Genomic DNA, 21,479 nt, shown 5'->3' with positions numbered 1-21,479 from the left:
TTTTGTTTTTACCACCTCTTGTGTCTCGATCCTACCGAGACACAAGATGGCGGCCGCTGCGGACTGTTTAGAATGTTTACAGACACCCGAGAGCCAATCAGCTTGCCGTGCGCAAGTCGCGTGGCGGCCTGGAGCGCTCCTCGGTACGCGTACCGGGGCGCGGCTCTAGATATATAAAAAAATTTTAACCTAAATTACTCAAAATCCTCTGGAGCACATATCTTGAGACATAGCAAAGGCACATCGGGCTACCAGTCCCTACAATTTTGCCAAGTTTGGTGAAAATCCATTCAGCCGTTCGAGCTAAAAGTGCGACAGACCGCCCTGAGGAAATTAACATGGGGAAAACACGTTTTGGGACCCCCCTTTTATCTCGGCCCCCACTTGACGAATGCCCCCCAAATTTTCGGGGAAGGAGCGGAGCGCCGCGAGGCAAAGTTGCTGAAAAATTCAGGCTGATTCCTCAACCGACGCCAAAGTTATTCCAAATAGAATGTTGCGACCGCCAGTAGGTAATATATAAATATATATATATATATACACACACACACACACACACACACACACACACACATACATATATATATATATATATACATATATTATACATATATTTGCATATATATACATATATAAACACATATATATACATATGCACACACACACACATATGTATATATTTGTTCAGGTCTTTTGTTACCAGTTTAAGACGAATGTCCTATCTCTGCAGCACACATTGTAAATCAGCAAGACCTTTAAATTAAAAAACAAATCTCTACATTAAATACTAGATGAATAACTGTGTACTGCAGGTGTGCATCGAAGAACTACACTGTTTTCCATGACCAAGGTTCTATGTGTGTGTGCACATGTTTGAATGTGTGAGTGTGTGCATGTGTTGTGTGTGTGTTTGCACTTGTGTGAGTTCATGCCTGTATGTATGGTTTGTGTGTGCATGTGGGTGCATTCATGGGTGTTCATGCGCATGAGTCTGTGTAGGCAATAGAAGAGGCCTACCAACAAGCAATATTTTGTGTAAATGTCTTGTGGTGTTTCCTCTACAAGATGGGAGGTAAGTGGGAAATTACGTTATTTGATGGGTTGTGTTTTCGCTCTGGGATCCATCTTTCTGGTGCTTGCGTTACAGCACCACCACCAAATATGAGAGAGGGCGAGGTGGATCTTAACATTTCTGTCTGGTGTATGATGTCACAATAGACCTCAAAACCCAAGCAGACGTCATCAAATAAAGGTGTATTGTTGGTGATTGTTAGAGATACTGTTTTACTCTACTCTAGCGCTTTGAAGTGCTAGTTCTGCCTAGTTGGCCTACACACACACCTTCCGCGTCATCTAACATTTGCACTAGCATGGACTCATTTTTGTAGGCTAAGTTCACTGTGAATTAGATGTTCATATTGTTACACTAGAAAATAATTCAGTAGGAATGCCAAGAAATTCTGGCTTTAATTTTTAATATTTGAGTTCCTTGTCTGTACCGTAGAGAGCTAGCGGTTTGCTTTGATTAATTTTTCCCTCTATTGCTTGTGAAGAAAATGAAAAATATCACTGCTCTCCGGAATCTAGAAGACGTGTTTTTAAGTCCTCTGATATGGTGATGCCGTTGTAATTTTGCGAGGCTCTCGGATACTGTTTTTTGAATCATTTTCTTCACAATGTTCTTTTCTATTTGCAGCAGTGTCTGATATGCTTTTGAGAGTTTGATATTCCTTTATTTTTCATTGTTTCTGTTGCGTCTATTCTTTTGTCGCTGCTACATGGTTATCGTCTCTTATGACTGTTATCCTGTCAATCGCTGTTGTTTACATTTACTTTGTAAATATTTCACACATTTCCAATGCCTTTATGAATATATTTCTATTTTCTATATATCTGTACTAAGAGGGCCTGCAGCGTGCTAAATAAGTTCTGTTTTCTATGTCATGTGTGGTCATTCTGGGGGATATTATCAACAACTAGCCATATTTATTGCTAAATAAGCTTAGCGACTTTTTTTATCGCCGCGCATCGCCGGGTTTTATCGCAGAGATAACGTGCTATTAGCAACGTTTATCTCCAAAGCGATAAAATATCCGGCGATAGTGGCGAAATGCGTGAATATCACTGGAAAATCAGCGATATTCAGGCATTATCGCTAATAGGGACTTAACCTGAATATCCACCTCCCATTGGACATACAGGCTAGGAAGTGGTCTGAGCTGGCGTTAGGATTTGGCGATATTCTAGCTTAGCGCGAATATTTTAATCGCTACGCCTGCGTTGATAATGGGCGATAGCGATGTTAGCGACTGCTTTCAGTCGCTAACAGGTTGGGTACGCCCACTTTGCATGTCATTAGCGATAAATATCGCTGACATGCAAAGCGGGCCCCAAACCGCTCGCTATCACCTAAAAGCTGTCGCTAACTGATGTTAGCGACAGCTTGCTAACAGTTTTTTCTGTAGGATATATATGTTTTCTGTGAAGTTTTAAAACAGAACAGGAAAAAGATGTTTCTCGTGTTTATGCTACTGTTTACGTTTAAGTCCTGCTGCTACATATAAGGTATGTCGACCGCATTGTTTACCTTCATTCAGCTAAGATGGCGCCTGACAAGCTGCCACTGCAGATGGCTTCTTTCTGTGTCTGCTCAAGAATGAGCTTCGTGAAGCGCCGCTTGCTGTTTATACATATTTATTTCATTTGAGAACCCCACATGGTGCATGTGTAGGATAGGGTGGCCAACCGTCCTGTATTTTGCAACTTTGTCGTACAATTGTGGCTCCTGTCCCCCTGCCCGCACACAGGCACTGCTTGATTCCCTCTGTCCCGTTTTTTGTTTCCCGCCACTTGTAACCCTCTCAAAAGACTTTCAGCCATTTACAAGCTGTGCAAAAGGTGCATGTGCTAGGAACATAGGGGGAGGGAGGGGGGTGCACCTTGCATCGTCAGGAGCACTCTCTATTGAGATGCAGGTCCAGCCACCTGCGATGAACAGCTCTGAATGTGTTAATGAATAAAATGCTGGAGACCTGTCCTGAGGTATGACCATGTTGTTTATTTCTTGCATTAGGAACGTTTCAAAGTTATGACCTATTTTCAGATTAGTAAGGGGTCAAGAATTGCCAAGGATTAAAGGGGCATATTATCAAGAGATTTATCTCCGCTTTTTTGGCTTTAAAAGCCAAGAAAGCGGAGATAACATTATCTCCCTATCAGCAACAGGGTGCTAACACGCAAATTCGCATGTTAGCACCCTTTTTCTCTACGATTCCCCTTGCATCTCTAATGAGATGCAAAGGGGGCGTTCCAGAGAAAAATAATAGGAGAAATGTTATTAAGCGACATTTCTCCTATTATCAAGGATTTCGCTAACCCTGTTAGTGATAAAAAAAGCAGCGCTAACCGCGGTTAGCACTGCTTTTTTTACACCTGGAATTTTCCTGACTTAGCCATGATATCCTATGGAAGGTGGATATCATGGCTAAGTTTGTGAGCCCCTATCATCCAGCTAACGCCAAACTTCGAGAGATTATCCGTTGGTTTTCCAGCGATAATCTCTCATTTGGCAGTTAGCGCGAGGATTTTTATTACTTCTGAGATAAACCTTGCTAATAGCAAGTTATCTCTGCGATAATTTCCGGCGATGCTTAGCGTTAAAAAATTTGTTGCTAAGCATCGTTAGCGATAAATATCGCTAATCGTTGGTAATATGCCCCAAAGTGTGTTAAAATATTAGATCTTAAACTGAAGCACACTGCTACTTACTGCAAAGGCAGACCATTTACCAGCATTTTGCATTTTGGTGAATAAACACAACTTTCCTCGGGTATGATTCAGTCCATTTTTTAACCAGATGCTTACTAGCAGCTTCTACATTGATTCTAAATACTCAGAATCTTGCCATAAACGTGGAAGGAATAAGATTAAAACTGATTGCAAACATTTGGGCAAATGAGAGGCCGGGATTAGAAAACAGTGATTAAAACTGGATTAAACGATGGTGTCTCCTGGAGCCCTGTTTACAACCAGTCCACTAGACCACAATTGGGGTAGCAGTGAGTCTGACCCAGGGGCTACCCTTCAAGAAAAAGAAGTGAAGAAGAAAAGCTGAAATTAGATATCATGATCCTAGTCCATGGCTAAAATGGAGCAACTGGACCAAGTCCTGTGGCAGTAAGTGGTTACTATGCAGTGAGTATGCAAGATACTCATATTAACCATTGGGGTTTCAAAGATTAAGACTATTTCATTCCATTTGGGTACCAGAGTTGTTCAGTTTCAAAGTGTAACTTGAAAAGTTGCAATAGCGATCAGGCAAGGTTTACTACAGGAGGTGGTAACAGGATTGGAATTCAAATACTGAGTGAATAGTAATCGCATTGGATAAACTCTATCTCTGGTTGTATTATTCTTTTCAAGATGGCCTGATTTAAAGGAGTGGGATTTAGAATAAAACCCCAAAAATGTGCTACACATTCATAAGTGTTAAGGGGAAGTTGGCTGCGATAGAGCAGTCTCTCATTTCTTACATAGTTGTTCATGGAATTGTTTTAAACATTTTTTTGGGTGTTTTAAGCAGGGGCGGCCGGCACAGGTTTGAGCAGTGGGGCCTGGCGGGCGGGAATTCCACAGACGACGGGATAGGTAACATTTAAAAATAATAATAATAAAACCACGTACCTTGCGCTTGCCGCATTGCCATCTTGGCAATGCGGCAAGCGCAAGGTAAATGTTTTTATTAATTTTTTTATTTAATTTTACCTACCCTGTCGTCTATCGACTCCTCGCCCTCCGTCCCACGCTCTTACCTGTGCCTGCTACTCCTGGTTTTAATATTCATGATCTGAATCAGGTCTTACATTGTATACTTATTAATGTGCATTTTTTATCATATAGTGTAGCAAGTAGCTGTAATAACATTTTGTGTTTTTTTGGCAAAAAGTACTGTATTTTGAATTGTAAACTCTATGGAATGTATATGGATGATGCATTGGCTTCGATGAAGTGTTACACTACATTTAGCATATATGTTGTCAATTTAGTGACGATTGATGATCTGACTACAATGCAGAGATAGTAGAGGTAGGAGCACACGTCATCCTTTTTGAACTGTAACTAAAATATATGGCTTGCAAGATGTAAACTGTGCAATTACTGTTTTTGAGAATTTTAATTATTTGCATACTTCTACATAAAAAAGCAAACCATATTTTAAGTGAAAAGGGCCATGTGCTCTGATAACATCCGCTAGCATCTGAGTTGAAGAGTTTCGTTGACACACAAGGGAGTTAACCACAGCCTTTAATCCCACTATTTCCTCTCGTAAAGTCATCACTGTTTCATTCAAATTTGATGTGGTCTCATGAGATCTACTGGTAACACTAGCCTCCCCATCCCTATCAATCCCCACATGAGGGCCACCCGGTATGCCGACAAAATATCGATATTTAAATATCGATATACAATTATATCGAAGTTTAAATATCGAAGGGACATAATATAGAAGGTAAGTAATATTGATAGATTTAATATCGATATTAGTAATATCGAAGTTTGAAATATCGATGTCAGTAATATTGATGTTAATAATTTCGATGTTACTAATATCGATTTTTAAATTATTTCTGTGTATATTATTATGTATTATGTTTTTAATTTATTTTTATGTAATTTAAATAAATTTTGTATTTTAGTACTGTAGCGGGTTGTGGGTTTATAGGGGAATAGGGTGGGAAGTAATTTAATTATGTTAAAATAATTATTAATTAGTAGGAATTATAAATTAATTTTAATTAATTGGTACTTAATTTAATTAATTGGTAATTATTTTCATTAATTGATTAATTGATAAATATGTTCTGTAGCGGGTTGTGGGTTTTTAGGGGAATAGGGTGGGAAGTAATTTAATTATGTTAAATTAATTATTAATTAGTAGGAATTATAAATTAATTTGAATTAGTTGGTAATTATTTTTAATTAATTGGTAATTAATTTTAATTAATTGATTAATTGATAAATATGTTCTGTAGCGGGTTGTGGGTTTTTAGGGGAATAGGGTGGGAAGTAATTTAATTATGTTAAATTAATTATTAATTAGTAGGAATTATAAATTAATTTGAATTAGTTGGTAATTATTTTTAATTAATTGGTAATTAATTTTAATTAATTGATAAATATGTTCTGTAGCGGGTTGTGGGTTTATAGGGAAATAGGGTGGGAAGTAATTTAAATGTAATTAAGTAATAATGTTCTTTAATTAATTGTTTTGTTAATTATATAATTGTTAATTAATTATTAATTGGTAATTAAATATTATTATATGGTACTTTTTATACATTTTTTTGGTTAAAAATATTTTGCTAATCATGTTTTTAATAATTATTTATTGATATTTGTAAATGGTTTATATTTATTTAATAGTTAATATTTTTATTATTTAAAAAAAGACATTTATTTATAAGTTTGTTATTTTTACCCCTACGCTATCCAACACTTTCCCTACTGTTGCACTCTCTGGAGTTGGAATAGTAATTATTACCCCTACGCTATCCAACACTTTCCCTACTGTTGCACTCTCTGGAGTAGGAATAGTAATTTTTACCCCTACGCTATCCAACACTTTTCCTATTGTTGCACTCTCTGGAGTTGGAATAGTAATTGTTACCCCTACGCTATCCAACACTTTCTCTACTGTTGCACTCTCTGGAGTGGGAATAGTAATTTTTACCCCTACGCTATCCGACACTTTTCCTATTGTTGCACTCTCTGGAGTTGGAATAGTAATTGTTACCCCTACTCTATCCAACACTTTGCCTACTGTTGCACTCTCTGGAGTGGGAATAGTAATTTTTACCCCTACGCTACCCAACACTTTCCCTACTGTTGCACTCTCTGGAGTTGGAATAGTAATTGTTACCCCTATGCTATCCAACACTTTCCCTACTGTTACACTCTCTGGAGTGGGAATAGTAATTTTTACCCCTACGCTATCCAACACTTTCCCTACTGTGCACTCTCTGGAGTGGGAATAGTAATTTTTACCCCTACGCTATCCAACACTTTCCCTACTGTTGCACTCTCTGCAGTGGAAATAGTAATTTTTACCCCTACGCTATCCAACACTTTCCCTACTGTTGCACTCTCTGGAGTGGGAATAGTAATTTTTACCCCTACGCTATCCAACACTTTCCCTACTGTTGCACTCTCTGGAGTTGGAATAGTAATTGTTACCCCTATGCTATCCAACACTTTTCTTACTGTTGCACTCTCTGGAGTGGAAATAGTAATTTTTACCCCTACGGTATCCAACACTTTCCCTACTGTTGCACTCTCTGGAGTGGGAATAGTAATTTTTACCCCTACGCTATCCAACACTTTCCCTACTGTTGCACTCTCTGGAGTGGGAATAGTAATTGTTACCCCTACGCTATCCAACACTTTTCCTACTGTTGCACTCTCTGGAGTGGGAATAGTAATTTTTATCCCTACGCTATCCAACACTTTCCCTACTGTTGCACTCTCTGGAGTGGGAATAGTAATTTTTATCCGTACGCTATCCAAAATGTATTACATTTTTTGTATTAGTTTTACATTGTTATTAATTGTTAAATATTATTATTTTATGTATATAAATTTATTTTTAATTTATTATATTTTCATTTATTTATAAGATATTAAAATAAATATTTTAGAGTTATTATTAATGAAGTATATACTATGTATTATATCTAATTTTAAATATTATAATATATTTTAACTATGTTTATTACATTTATAAGTATTATTTTGTTAATATTACATTTTTTTATTAAAATAAAACGATATTTTCTAAAAAACGATATTTTTGACATCAATATATTTTTTTTCGATATTTTTGTACTTACCTTGTTAGAGATAGGATCTCGATATTATGGTCATCGATATTTTTGTTGCAATATTTTGGGAGGTAGATATTTTTGTAGTCGATATTTTGTCATAGATTCGGGCCACCAATTGCATTTTCAGGTGGAGGGGGGGGCACCTGTTTACATACAACTCTTGGTTCAAGCGGGAGCTGAAACTCTCAAATAGCATTAACTAAAGATGCCAGGGATTGCCTTTTCAGGTCTTTTTCCAAACATTTTGGGAACCATGATTGTCGCATGCTCCCCTTATCCCAGAGATTCACTGGGGTCGGATGAATTCAATATTTGACTGAGTGTACTGGGATTTATAGGCTTTCTGGCACACTTATTAGATTTACTTGCAGTGGAAGCAACATCTAAGGCTTTCCTCTTGCCCATATCTAATAAATGAAACAAAGAGAGGACAATATGAAATAAAAAAACACATCACTGCATCAATTAAAAAGGCTTCCCAAATCACAGTGCAAAAATCCTCAGCTGACCAGCACAGAGATCAAAAACCGTAAGAGGGTCCTTATGTGTGGCAGTCAAAGAAGAAAGGGACTTGTGCAGTAGCGCAAGAGTGCTTGGTTGCCCTAGTACTCTTCAACATCTGCTTTAGTGCTGAGCATCATTGTATGGATGTATGTTATTATAAGCGGTTTTATATAGCGCACAGCTGCCCCAGTAAAGGGACGTCCCAGCGCTGAACAGAAAACAGCAAATCAGAAAAACAACACACAACATTCTATGATGGAAAAAGATACGTTTTGATGGCCTTGCGGAATGCCATATAGTTTTCCATGCTACGAATAATGGTGGGCAGCACCAGGGAGCAACGGGGGGAATGTACAGGTATATACAAGCTTTCATGGAGCTCATGCGCACCCTAGAAACTGGTAGACCTGGGTCAAGGATTGATTCAATATGAGCCACGCCTGCACTTAGGGTTTGATTATAGCCAGACTTTTCTTTCCCGTGTTAAGTAAGTCAGGATGTATAGCGACATGTATGGACATTGGAAAAGAGAATGCGTTTTGCCTTCCCTTCTTTAGTCAAGAACAGCGCAGAACCGTGCTGAGGCTGTGCCACAGTGATCGCAGTGGCCTGGAGGCACAACTTTCACCATACAATTAACTTTACATTTCAGGGTGCTAATGAAGGGCAACAAAGAGTGCAGCTTATAGTCACATTTCCATGCTCCATCAAGTATACCAGCCACCAAACTCTGATCTGCACAAAAGTTGAATAAAAATAAGTTGGAGCAACTTGTTCTCTATCCCTACAATGGCAAAACTTGATACATGGGATCATCCAAATACACACAGCTTTTCAACCACTCAAAAATGTGCCTCTATGAAGAAGGGTGGCTGATAACCTCAAAAACAAGCAATTTTCATCAAGTAAGAGACAAAAGATGAGCCATTGGCCATGATGGAAGTGACTGAGATGAGAGTGAGGGCTTTACAGCAACCAGTAAATACTGACACACAGAGTGAGGTATTTACAGAGGGTGGTTGACAGCTCTTATTCTGTGTCTTCTCAAGGAAATTGGATCATAACATGCTAAACTTGGTGCTTACTGAACCAAATTCTGCACGTGTCAGTAGTTACTGGGTATTGGTCCCTAATACATTTCTGTAGGGATGACCTGCCGATATCTAAGTAGGGAAAACTGCAGGCCAGTTGGGAGAGAGTGTACTCGAAAGCCATAGTATCAATTTTCAAAGATGTATGAGGGTGATCCCACCCCTGTTTTAATACTCTGAGAAATGTCCACGTGTATCCAACGGTTGAATCGCATAAAAAGGCTGGAATATAGGTACACTTAAGACAACTTTATGTTATTTCTAAAAATATATTAGTAATTTTAAATATATTGAATGACATACCGTTTACAAACAATTTAAGGCATGATCCTGGATATCCAAATGTTTTGGCTGGAAGAGCTGACCCCTCCTACACTGGAAAAGTCTATCCAGCATTGTACTGATTGCCATAGAAAGGGTCTGCACACTAGCTTTTCCTAAAGGCTGTCTGCCAATTCTAGCTCAAGAAATATAGGTTTTTGCTTGGAATCAAATTGGAGCTGCTTGAGCAAGAAGCTTAAAGAGGGAATTATGCTCACAATGGATGTTTGGAGTTGAAACTACATCTTAGGTGACACTGGCAGTATTATGGGCCCAACCGGCACATGGATGGATGCCCAAAGTCTTGTTCTTAGTGTGTCCGTTGCGCGCCTGCTGCACACCTGTGTCCGAGACAGTGGCAATCCCTTACGCTAAGGCGGAGGAGCGTCGCCCCATTGCTCTCAGAGCAGTAGAAAAAGGAAAAATAAAATGATAATAACATCATTATTATGATTTTATTATCTGTACCGGCTACAGGGCTGTGTTAGGCAGGGGTGGGACTGTGGTCACAGGAAGAGGAGTGGTGTGTGCATCTTAAGTGCGCATGATAGTTTGGCCGGCCGTCTTGGGCCGGCCACACAGTCATGTGCATTCAGAATGTTCTCCACCTGGCTGTATTGCACAGCCAGCGTGGAGAACTGGCACAGGCTTCCAGCCCCTGTCTGAGCACTAAATCATGGCACAGAGACCAATCACAATGCTGCTTTCATGCTGGTGGAAGCAGTGTTGTAATTGGCTTAGGGAGCCTGTGCGCTGCCGATAGCATGGAAGAAAACAAGATGGAGGAGAAGCTGCGGCAGTAATCAGGTAAGTGTTTCTTTAATTTATTTATTTTTTCCTCCCCAAACCCCACGCCTCACCACCGAATGGATGATGTTACATCGCAAACATTTACAATGCATGTCTTTACAATGCAGTTTTTACATCGCAACATCCTTTACAACGCATTCTTTTACATAGCATGCTATTACATTGCATTTTCAGAAACTACCTTTCCAACGCATTCCATTACATCACATTAGACCTTTACAACACATACCATTACAATGCATTGGATTACATTGCATTTAAGGTAAGTGTTGGATAGTATAGGGGTAATAATTACTATTCTAACTCCAGTGAGTGCAACAGTAGTGTATGTGTTGGATAGTGTAGGGGTAAAAATTACTATTCTAAACTACCTCCAGTGAGCGCAACAGTAGGGTAAGTGTTGGATAGTGTAGGGGTAAAAATTACTATTCTAACTCCAGTGAGTGCAACACTAGGGTAAGCGTCAAATAGTGTAAGGGTACTATGTGTTGTAATGGTATGCGTTGTAATGACTTGCGATGTAATGCCTGCGTTGTAGTGACATGCATTGTAATGACATGCGTTGTAGTGACATGCAATGTAATGGCTGCATTGTAATGACATGCGATGTAAAGGATGTTGCGATGTAATGACTGCTATGTAAAGGTAGTGCGATGTAGTGACTGCGTTGTCAAGGTTGTTTCCCTTCACCACCACTCTGTAGCAGCTGCCACTGGTCCCAGAGAATGTCAAGAGGCACTAGGGGAGAGAGGCAGGCACAACCCAAACATGTGCCTGATTCACCTATCCCAATCCTCCCACAAAAGGGAGGTAGGGGACCACTAAAATGCTGTGGAAGTGGCGCGCTTCACAGGGGAGGAATATTAAAATAACAACAACTCAGAGATACGAGCCCCGAGAGCACTTACACGCCACTGGCACTTACCTCTCAAATAATACAATTGAAAACAAGAACGAGATTTGAACCAAGCAACATAAAACGAACTTAAAAAAACAATTCTTCTCTCTGCGGTGAGAATGAAGGCAACAAAACACACTAACACAATTAAGATGATAGGAAGCCAGGCAGTAGAGTCCACAAGGAAATAAAATGTGAGCAGAATGATAGCAAGAAATACTGCTTTACAGAGCAGCAAACTTATGCAGAGGGCAGAACAAATCCATCATGGATACAGCACGGGAGGGGCGGTGGAGGGGGGGTCACATTAAACCCCAAGGTTGCCATTTAACTCCATATCTGTAGGACATCTTGTATCCTGTTCTGTGATTTCATTTAACAAAGTGATGCATTCTGGGACCTTACGACTGGGTTTCTTTTAATCGAAACAAACTCGAGTGTTTGTGTTTGTTAAAGAAAAGCCAAGGGCAGGAAACATGCAGCTGATACTGAAAGGCTTCTCTTATATAAGATTTGTAAATTTACCATTTTTGTTAAATAGCAATATTTTTGGCCGCACAGTTCTACACAAGGGACGAGCCTGCACAGGGAAAATGCTACTGAATGTATTCAAAGGCATTTTTTGTAAAAAATAATAATCTGTAACATGATTTGTTTTGATAGAGCGCGCGAGGTCACCCAGCCAATGATTTCGCCGTTTCCAGCTTCAGGGCCCATATACTTTCAATTCACACTATTCATTGACCAGGCGACTTCACGGGCTGCTACCAATTGTGTGTGTTCCCTACTGTTATTACTTAGTGTACCCGACTTACCATCCACCGACACGGGTACCTATGACTTCAATGGATCAGGGGCCTAGCTGTAAAAGGAAAGGCAGCAAATGCAATTTCAAAATGACATTCAATACTGTTGTAAATGACCACGGACAACTGGAAGTTTTAAAATGTTTATCTAAAGTTCATTTTCTGAAAGCATGAGATTTACAAGAATAAGGCTATCGATAATCAAGATAATGAAAAGTACATAACTATAGAGAAATAAAGTCAGGGTAATCATTAAAATGCAATAATGAGATGCAAAGGAAATATGCTATGCATTCAAGGCAGGAATTCTTTAGAAAATCTAAGTAAGGTCGTTCTAGACCATATCAGAAAATGATAAACTGCAATGCAAAATATGATTTCTAAAAGATAGGGTAACATGAGAACATATCAAGAAAAATTATGCAAATGACTTTACGTTTCAATAGTTTGCGGCAAAAGCATGGAAAAATCAACGTATGCAAGATGTCTCTTTATTTGAGCAAAAGACAGAAATATAGAAAGGTGCAAGTTTAAAGGAACTTAGAGCAGTATTTACCTAGACTGGTGTGGAAACCAAACCCTGGCCACGGGTCAGTTAAGGACAGGAAACCCTCAAGGAAGGATACCCCTCAAAGGACAGCAGGTGCAGAATGGACACCCCGGACAGGACAGGATACCCTCAGATTAGGAATCAGGACAGGACCTCAGGACAGGACAGCAAACCCTCAGGACAGGACAGCAAACCCTCAGGACAGGACCGCTCAGGACAGGACCACACCCGCAGTTTGGAAGCAACGCCTGCGTTCCACCCTCTCTGCAGCTATCGATCAAGACCCCGATTGGGTCAGCGAACTCCCAGCAAAGTGCTTCGCCAGCACTTTAAGGTTCAGTAAAACCTTAGTCTATGGTCAATTTCGGACAGAGTGCTCCACAGCGCTCTGTATCTTCAGTCACCTATTGAGTACGATGGGTCAGTGACAGGTCAGCTAAACCAGACAAGTCGGACAATTTCCCTAGGTGAACCCAGGGTAGATATACTCTTTTGGGTCAGTGTACCACCCCCCAAATGTTGCAAAGTGTCAGAATCCCCAATTTCGATTGGTCCTAAGGTAGGCTTTGGGTAACACACCAATCATAACAGTCTATTTAGATGCTACATTTACATATTTGGGTACCGCCTAGCGAGATTGGGGTTCCCATGAGAAATTGTGCAGAAATACGAGTGACAATTTACATTGTTGCCGAGCTAGGACAATTGTCTCTGTTTTCCTGGGTTTTTCAGGTCAGTTCTCAGGAGCATCTTGCCCATCACTGCCAGCTGGCTAAGTTCCATCAGCCAAAGTTGTCAGGTCCCTGGAAAAGCGATCATGCGCAGAAGGGACCTCCAAGATGGCTCATCGGTACAAACAGACCCCCATTCCCCACGGTACATGAAAAGTAAGCGAGAACAAATTAATACATAGAAATAACGTTATGAAAACACATCATTTGGTTTTGAACTTTCAACTTATCACTACAAAATATACTTATGCAGTCTAAATGTTAGCTACACATAACATACACAAGAGCAGTGGCACGAGCAGTACCACGTTGTAGGCAAAGCTATGAATTACGCATGCGCATAAATTTCCCTCCACTTCTGCAGACCCGTCAGGACACGTGAGTGTGGCTGACGCATGCGCAGTAACTAAATACAAGCGGCGGCCATATTTTACGGACACGGATTGAAATCATTAGGAATACACATAGGCAAGCTTCTTAATCCTTATTCAAACTAAATATAAACGTTAGTAAGACGTACACTTATTACCTTGTTACACATAGACGAGGTTCATGACTTCGGCAAGGTCGCAAAATATGCAAAGCTTTGCTTCATCAGTTTTTCCTTGAATAACCCCCTTCCTGTATACTTCCCCAATTGTGGGATGTTCTCTTCGCCTTCCACCCTGGTTATCCTGTTGGGTGTTCTTGACCTCCAAGGCCCCCTCTTCACCAATGGACTGGGAAGAACTCATCTGCAATATTAGATAAGTGTGGGCTAATAATACTTGGAAGTCACTATGGGTCCGATTACGGGTTAGGCGGTGTGGGAGCGGGCCGCCGCGCCATCGCCAGGGATCGCGGATCCCTGGCGGTTGCGTCAATTCTCTGGAGGTCCGACCGGCGTGCTCGTAATACGGCAGTCAGACCACTGGTGCAGCGGACCATGATAGCCACCGCTCTTCCACTACAGCCTAACTCATAATCGGGCCCTAAATGTATATATGCATGGTCACATTTTGCAAATTCATTACACTTGCAAGTCATTTGTGCGTGCAAGTTGAACTTTCACTTCAAACCCACATTACATTACGATTGCACCCATGGTGTCCTCTTGACATGGAGTGATATGTTGCCCATACTTTGCTGATTCGTGTAAGCTGATGATACCATACTCTTAGTGACAACAGCCAATGCTTTGCACTGACAGCTGACAGCAATGGAAGCTTATTGTCATGTCAATACCCTCAGTAAGGGCTACTCCACATAAAATAACCCTGCAAGCCAGACAACGTCGGAAAGAAATCTGCATACTACATATCCCCCAGAGAGATAACTCATAAATAAAGGTAAATACAGGAGTAAGGGACATGGTCTCAGACAGGTCACAGATATGCAGGATGTAGCTAGAAACAAACCTCTGAAAACCGGCTAAAAATATTTGAAGCAGTGTATTGACCTCCTCCTCCCGTTGAAACGTAAAAACAACAGTGGAATCCATCTTGGTGTATGAGAAATTAGAAACAGCAAAACTGAACCACCAGCAAATGGGCTACACACAGAACAGTGGATGGGTAGGTGGATGGATGGATGAATGAATTAATGTATTACACTAGGGGGCTGATTTAGAGTTTGGTATGAGGGTACTACATTGCAATGGTGACGGAGTACCCTTTCTCCTCCAAACTCAAGGTCCATCCATACGATTTATAGAGGGTGTACTTAATTATGTCTACGACAAAGCCTACTCCGATTCCATCATCAACATACTCCTCTGATAGCTGGATGGAGTACAGGTCGTCATCGGATAATATTTTACACCATACACCCACTTTGGAGTGCACGGCGTTCTGTGTGTTTTTTTTTTTTGCTGCCTCTTACAGCCAGGTAAAACCAGCCGCGGCACGTGGAGGGAGTTCCGGTAGGGCAGAAAGGCGGGGCGGGGGCTTCTAAAAACCGGAATATGGATAATTGGAGGTAAGTAAACAATTGAATAAATAAAACGAATTTCGTAGCGCGCCCTGCATCGCAAAATGCTATGCAGCGCGCGCTAAGAAATTTGTTTGATTAATTAAATTGTTTAATAATGGCTCCAACACCAAGTGGACAACTCTTGATTTGGGGTATGGGATGTGCGTCAGGGCAAAGGAGTGAATTATTCCTTTACCCTAACGTCATTAATCCATCCAACCAAATCTAAATCAGACCCTTGGTCATCATCAATTAGACTCATACTGTCCTGTGACAGGAGGTGTCTTTTCAACTATGCTTAATTAAGAACCAGTAAATTTACATTCACAAGGCTGTTTTGATGCATACATGGTCCAAGAAACTAGTTACAAAGTGAAAGTCAAAACGATAAATGAAAAAAAAAAAAAAATACAGTAAATCTGTTGATGGTAAGAACAAAGTAGGTTAGAGTAATTACAGCTGTTGCAAGACTAAACATGGATTTTAATACTGGAATAGGTGTGTCTGTAAATTGTACCTGAGAATCATGAAGGTCACAGTGCTAAAAAGTCTGAGGAAAGGTTGTCCTTGAGGAGAGGGGCCACCATTGTAAATCTCTTGTGTCTTCCCACATACCTTTTGGCCTTTTTAAGATGTTACATTTAATCGTTTAAGTATAAATTTAAAATTTACTTAAAAGCAAGATGCACTAATGTTTTAGCATGTTGTAGGGATTTAGTTGGCCAGAGTCAGGGCATGATTGTTATTTTTTGATGTTGTATACAGGCTCCCCTCTCTCTTCAGGTAACTAAGAAATAATTGGGTAAGTTGGGTCTCTTCATTTTTATCCATCAAAAATTAGTCGAGGGGGGCGTGGCTAGCAGCCATCGATGGCGGCTGCAGCTTGAGGAGGTTCCGGGGCAGGCAAGGCTTCCTGTGAACATCCGACATACTTATCCGGCACTTAACAGTGCAAGACGGGGCGGTGGAGAGCCGGAGTCCGTGCGGCGCCCGGCAGAGTGAATCTGAGGCTGATTCGGCGCGTCTGCGGCCCCGGAACCGCCACTGAAGCCCGCGACCGGTGAGGCCTGTCATCTCCCAGTGAGCGCCAGGGCCACAGTAGTCCCTGAGGCCGACCGGAAGTTGCCTCCCGGCGGCCACATCAAGCCGGAAGTGCCGGCCGGCCACGGACATCGAGCCACTTCGTCCTTCTTCTCCCCGGACACCTGGGGGCGCGAGCGGAGCTCCGCGACCCCCAACAGCGAGGGCGGGGGGCTGTGGCCACCGCCTGCAGCCTCCACAGACGCCAAACACCACGTAGGAGGAACTGCCATCTTAGGAGCCAGACACACGTCGAGTCCCATCAGTGGCGGCCCCCCCCTGCTGGGCGGTGGTCGGTCCCGAGTCCCGGTTGTCTGGAGGGGGCTTCGCGACCCTTGACTTCGCCCTGGGAGAGGTGGGCACCGGGGATGTAATTTTCCTTCCACCCCCTGCTTGCCTGGCGGAGAGGGCGAGCGAACCCTGACTGGTACGCACGTGGAGGGAAGCCACGCATTGGACAGCGGGGCCGCACCTACGAGCCTGGCCCGATCCACATCTTATTGACCAGGAGCACCGGGTATCATACGGATTGGCCGGGAGGGGGAAGACGCTACATCTGATGCCCTTCGAAGACACGGCGCCCCGCATCCCCTGCTGTGACGGCTGAGATCCGGACCTACCGTTGAGTGCACGCACAGAGTACCCGTTATCCCTCAAGACGGACCTTACATTTCAGAGGGTGTCCGCCATGTCACAGAGAGGGCCCAAACAAACTGCCGCCCAGGCCAGGCTGGACAAATTTGCATATGACAAGCACTCCCCGCCCCGAGACCAGCGCAAAACGGGGGGGAAAACGATGGAGCCGGAGGGCGCCAACAAGGCCACTATTGAGGACGTCCTGGCGGCGTTGGCGCAAGTGCAGGCAACGGTGGGTGCTACAGCTACTGAGGTCACGCTAATCCGGGCGGACCTCCACAAGATGTCGGAAAAGGTCAAGCAGATGGAGGTAGTCACCAAATCCCTGGTTGAGGATGTATCGGAACTGCAGACGGCGATGGAACGACTGCAGACGGATAACAGAATGCTTCGTGACAAGTTGGATGACCAGGAAGGGCGCTCCAGACGCAACAACGTCCGAATTTTGGGAGTGCCGGAATCGGAGAACACGGGTGCCATGGATCTCTACGTGGAGGAGTTGATCAGGACCAAGCTCCAACCAAAGGGACTATCGAACTTCTTCTCGGTGGAACGGGCCCACAGGGTGCCGGGGGGGAAGCCTAAGACTGGAGGGCCGCCCCGGCCTATACTTGCGAGATTGTTCAATTTTCGGGACCGCGACACCATCCTGCAGGCCGCACGAGTGGCGCCGGCCATCCAGATCCAGAACTCGAGGATAGCGTTCTTCCCGGATTACACGGCGGAGGTCGCCAGGAGGCGGAAAACATTCCTAGAGGTCAAGAAAACATTGCGGGAAAAAGAACTACAATACTCGATGCAGTTTCCGGCCCGGTTGCGGGTGGTAGCAGACAAGAAAGTATGGTTCTTTGACACCCCGGACGCTGCCCGGGACTGGTTGGAGGGATGGCACACGGTGGACCGTCAGCGCAAATCATCCAGGCACCGGACCGACCGCGGAGGACACAACGGGACTGGCTCGCAGTCATCCGACCAGAATGGGGCAGAGGGCTCGCACTCGCATGGATTTGCAGGGAATGGCGAAGAGGAATGACTCCCACTTGTATGATGGCCTCACTAACTACTGCTGATCGTCGTCACATCGCCTGGTAGCTGTTTTTGGACTCTGGCAACACTACCCCAGAAGCATGCAGGGATGCCGCCTGCTCAGGGAGACACTCTCCCCCCTTACACGCAAGTACTCTGGTTGTGGGTGGGGTAAAGCGCTCTGCTCAGTTGGGGAGGCGGGCAGTTGAAAGTCCGTTAGGCAGGGATGCAGGGAGGGGGCAGTTGGGAGGGGGGGGTTCTGTTAATGTTAGGAACTTACATGCACGGTCAAGGAAAGTAACTAGGTTTCCATATGTGTTTAAACGCAACGAGAATTCTAGACAGGGAGATGCAACTCCCAGCAGCGCCTTTGAGGGTGGTTCAGCCCCGGGTGGGGGGGAAGATGTCCCTCGTGGGGTCCTCCTGATTCCTGGTGGGCGGAGGCGCGCCCGGTACCCGGGTGTCATTTCCCCTGCACTACACTACCGACCCCTGAATACCCAATGGCAGATACGTACAGTCCTGTGAGGGGAGGGGGGGATGCTGAAACGCAATGCCCGGCCTTGCGTGTCATGTCCTGGAACGTGAGAGGGCTGGGGGACAAGGTTAAACGAGGTTTGGTCCTTACCGCGATCAGGAGACAGAAACCCATGATAATACTTCTGCAGGAGACGCATTTAACAGGGGGGGCGGTCAAAGCCCTAGATAGACTAGGGTACAAGATGGTAGTTCACTCGGACTTTACGTCCGGATCCAGAGGCACCGGCATCCTGATGCAGAAGAACGCACGGTTTATCCCCATGCTCACGAAAACTGATGACCAAGGATGCTTCGCGGCCCTACAGGGTCAGTGGGAGGGAAAGCTCATCACCCTGGTTTCAGTATACATTCCCCCAGCGTTGCACTCAGTACACCTCCCCAAACTGGGTGAGTTTATTCTGGCCCTCCCGGAGGGTGAGATTGTCCTTGGAGGGGATTTCAACGCGGTCCCTGACACGCAACTCGATAGGTTCCCCACACAGGTCCCCGCGGGGGGGGGTTCCCCGCCTTCAACGATTCTTAACTGCCATGGGCCTGGTTGATGTCTGGAGACACCTCTACCCCAACACTAACCGGTACACCTTCCACTCCTCAGTACATGGGAGTCTGTCGAGAATCGACCTTTTCTTGACCCTGGGGGACGGTCTCCGACTCGCGGAGGACATGACAATTCTTCCTCGAGGGATCTCGGATCACTCCCCTCTTACACTCATACTTTCCTCACAGTCGAGATCACGTAAGCGACTGTTCCCCATACAGGCCGCTTATCTCAAGGTTCCCCGGGTCCGCAAGGTGCTCAAAAAGGTGACATCACAGTATTTCACTGAAAATATACACTCGATGCACTCCTCCGAGGTACTGTGGGAGGCTTACAAGACAGTCCTGAGGGGGGAAGCCATAAACACCATCACAGGGTACAGGCGGGAGCGCTCCCGAGAATTAGACAGTATAGACCTGACCTTGCAGGACCTAGCAGAGAAGCACGAACAATCCCCCACACCCTCCACCTTACACGCACTGACGTTACACCAACAGATCTATAACGACCACCTCCGTATGTATGTTAAGGGTCAGTTGCAAGACACCCAGAATAGGGTCTACGAGTTGGGTGATAAGGCAGGGAAACTGCTGGCATGGCTCGATAAGCGGGAAGGGAATTCTAGGGGGGTTCCGCGCCTGAGGGACACAGATGGCACACTGCACACCAATCCAGAGCGAATTGTGGACCTCCTAGCAGACTACTTTGAACAGGTGTACACCCCTGTTCGGGTGGTCACCTCGGAAATGGCCAGAGACGCGCTGGCGCCGATCGCAGTCCAGACACTGTCCCCGGAAGCATCAGAAGAACTGGAGGCGGATATCTCCGCTGAGGAAATACACTTAGCTATTCAGGCCCTGAACCCGGGAAAGGCCGTGGGGCCCAACGGGATACCGGTAGAGTGGTATCAGGCAATGCCGGAGGCCCTTAGTTTACATCTGCTGGGCATGTTCAGGGAGTGTCAGGAGAAGGGTACGCTCCCGCCTGATCAACGGATGGCAACTATAGTGACCATCCTCAAACCGGGCAAGCCACCTGAGGAGTGTTCCTCTTATCGTCCTATCTCACTGCTCAACGTGGAAGTGAAGGTGCTAGCCAAACTCCTGGCGACGCGACTCCTGCCCCACCTCTCTTCTCTGATACACCCGGATCAATCCGGGTTTATGCCACACAGGAACACGGCGTTGAATCTGCGACGCCTACATGGCGTGCTGGCTAGGGCTGACTCGATAACGTCCCAGGCGGTGATTTTGGCGCTCGACGCCAGGATGGCCTTTGACCTGGTGGAATGGGCGTACCTGTTTGAGACGCTGTCGCGCCTAGGGTTTGGGCCCTGCTTCATTGCATGGGTCAGACTGCTTTATACAGACCCGGAGGCTAGAGTGCTGGCTAATGGCCATGTCTCTCGGAAGTTTACCCTGGGGAGGGGTACAAGACAAGGTTGTCCCCTCTCCCCTTTGTTGTTTGCGATCTCGCTGGAGCCCCTTGCCACGCTCATCAGAACCTCGCCCCTCCTTAAAGGCATCTGCTGGAGGGAGGGGTGGGAGGACCGGCTGTCCCTCTACGCGGACGACATGCTGGTCTACTTATCCAATCCCACTGACGGAATTCCGGCCTTGTTACAACTCTGTGATGCTCATGGCAGGATCTCGGGTTATACACTGAACTGGAATAAATCGGAACTGTTTGTTCTGAGGGGACAGCCTCCGACCCTTGACCCGAGCTGCCCTCTACGGGTGTCAGGTACATCGTTCAAATACTTAGGCATCCATGTCACCAAAGACCCTGCAGAATTCGTGGAAAAAAATTTGAAACCCCACGTGGATAGACTCAGACGAGATGTTAAGTTCTGGTCGGATCTTCCACTGACACTCTTGGGACGGGCCGCACTTTATAAAATGATGGCTCTGCCCAGGTTTTTATATGTCCTCGAGAACACACCTTACCCGATAGCCCCCAAATTCTTTCAGACGGTGGCGGCACTGGTTTCCAACCTCCTGTGGGGGACCCACCCTACCCGTATCGCCCAATCCAAACTACACAGAGGCTGGTTTGATGGAGGTATCGCCCTACCCAACTTAAAATTATACTATTGGGCGGCGCACCTTAAACCCATCA

This window comes from Lissotriton helveticus, chromosome 10, assembly GCF_964261635.1.
Source record: "Lissotriton helveticus chromosome 10, aLisHel1.1, whole genome shotgun sequence".
NCBI classification, from domain to species: domain Eukaryota; kingdom Metazoa; phylum Chordata; class Amphibia; order Caudata; family Salamandridae; genus Lissotriton; species Lissotriton helveticus.
This window is presented reverse-complemented; position numbering follows the sequence as displayed.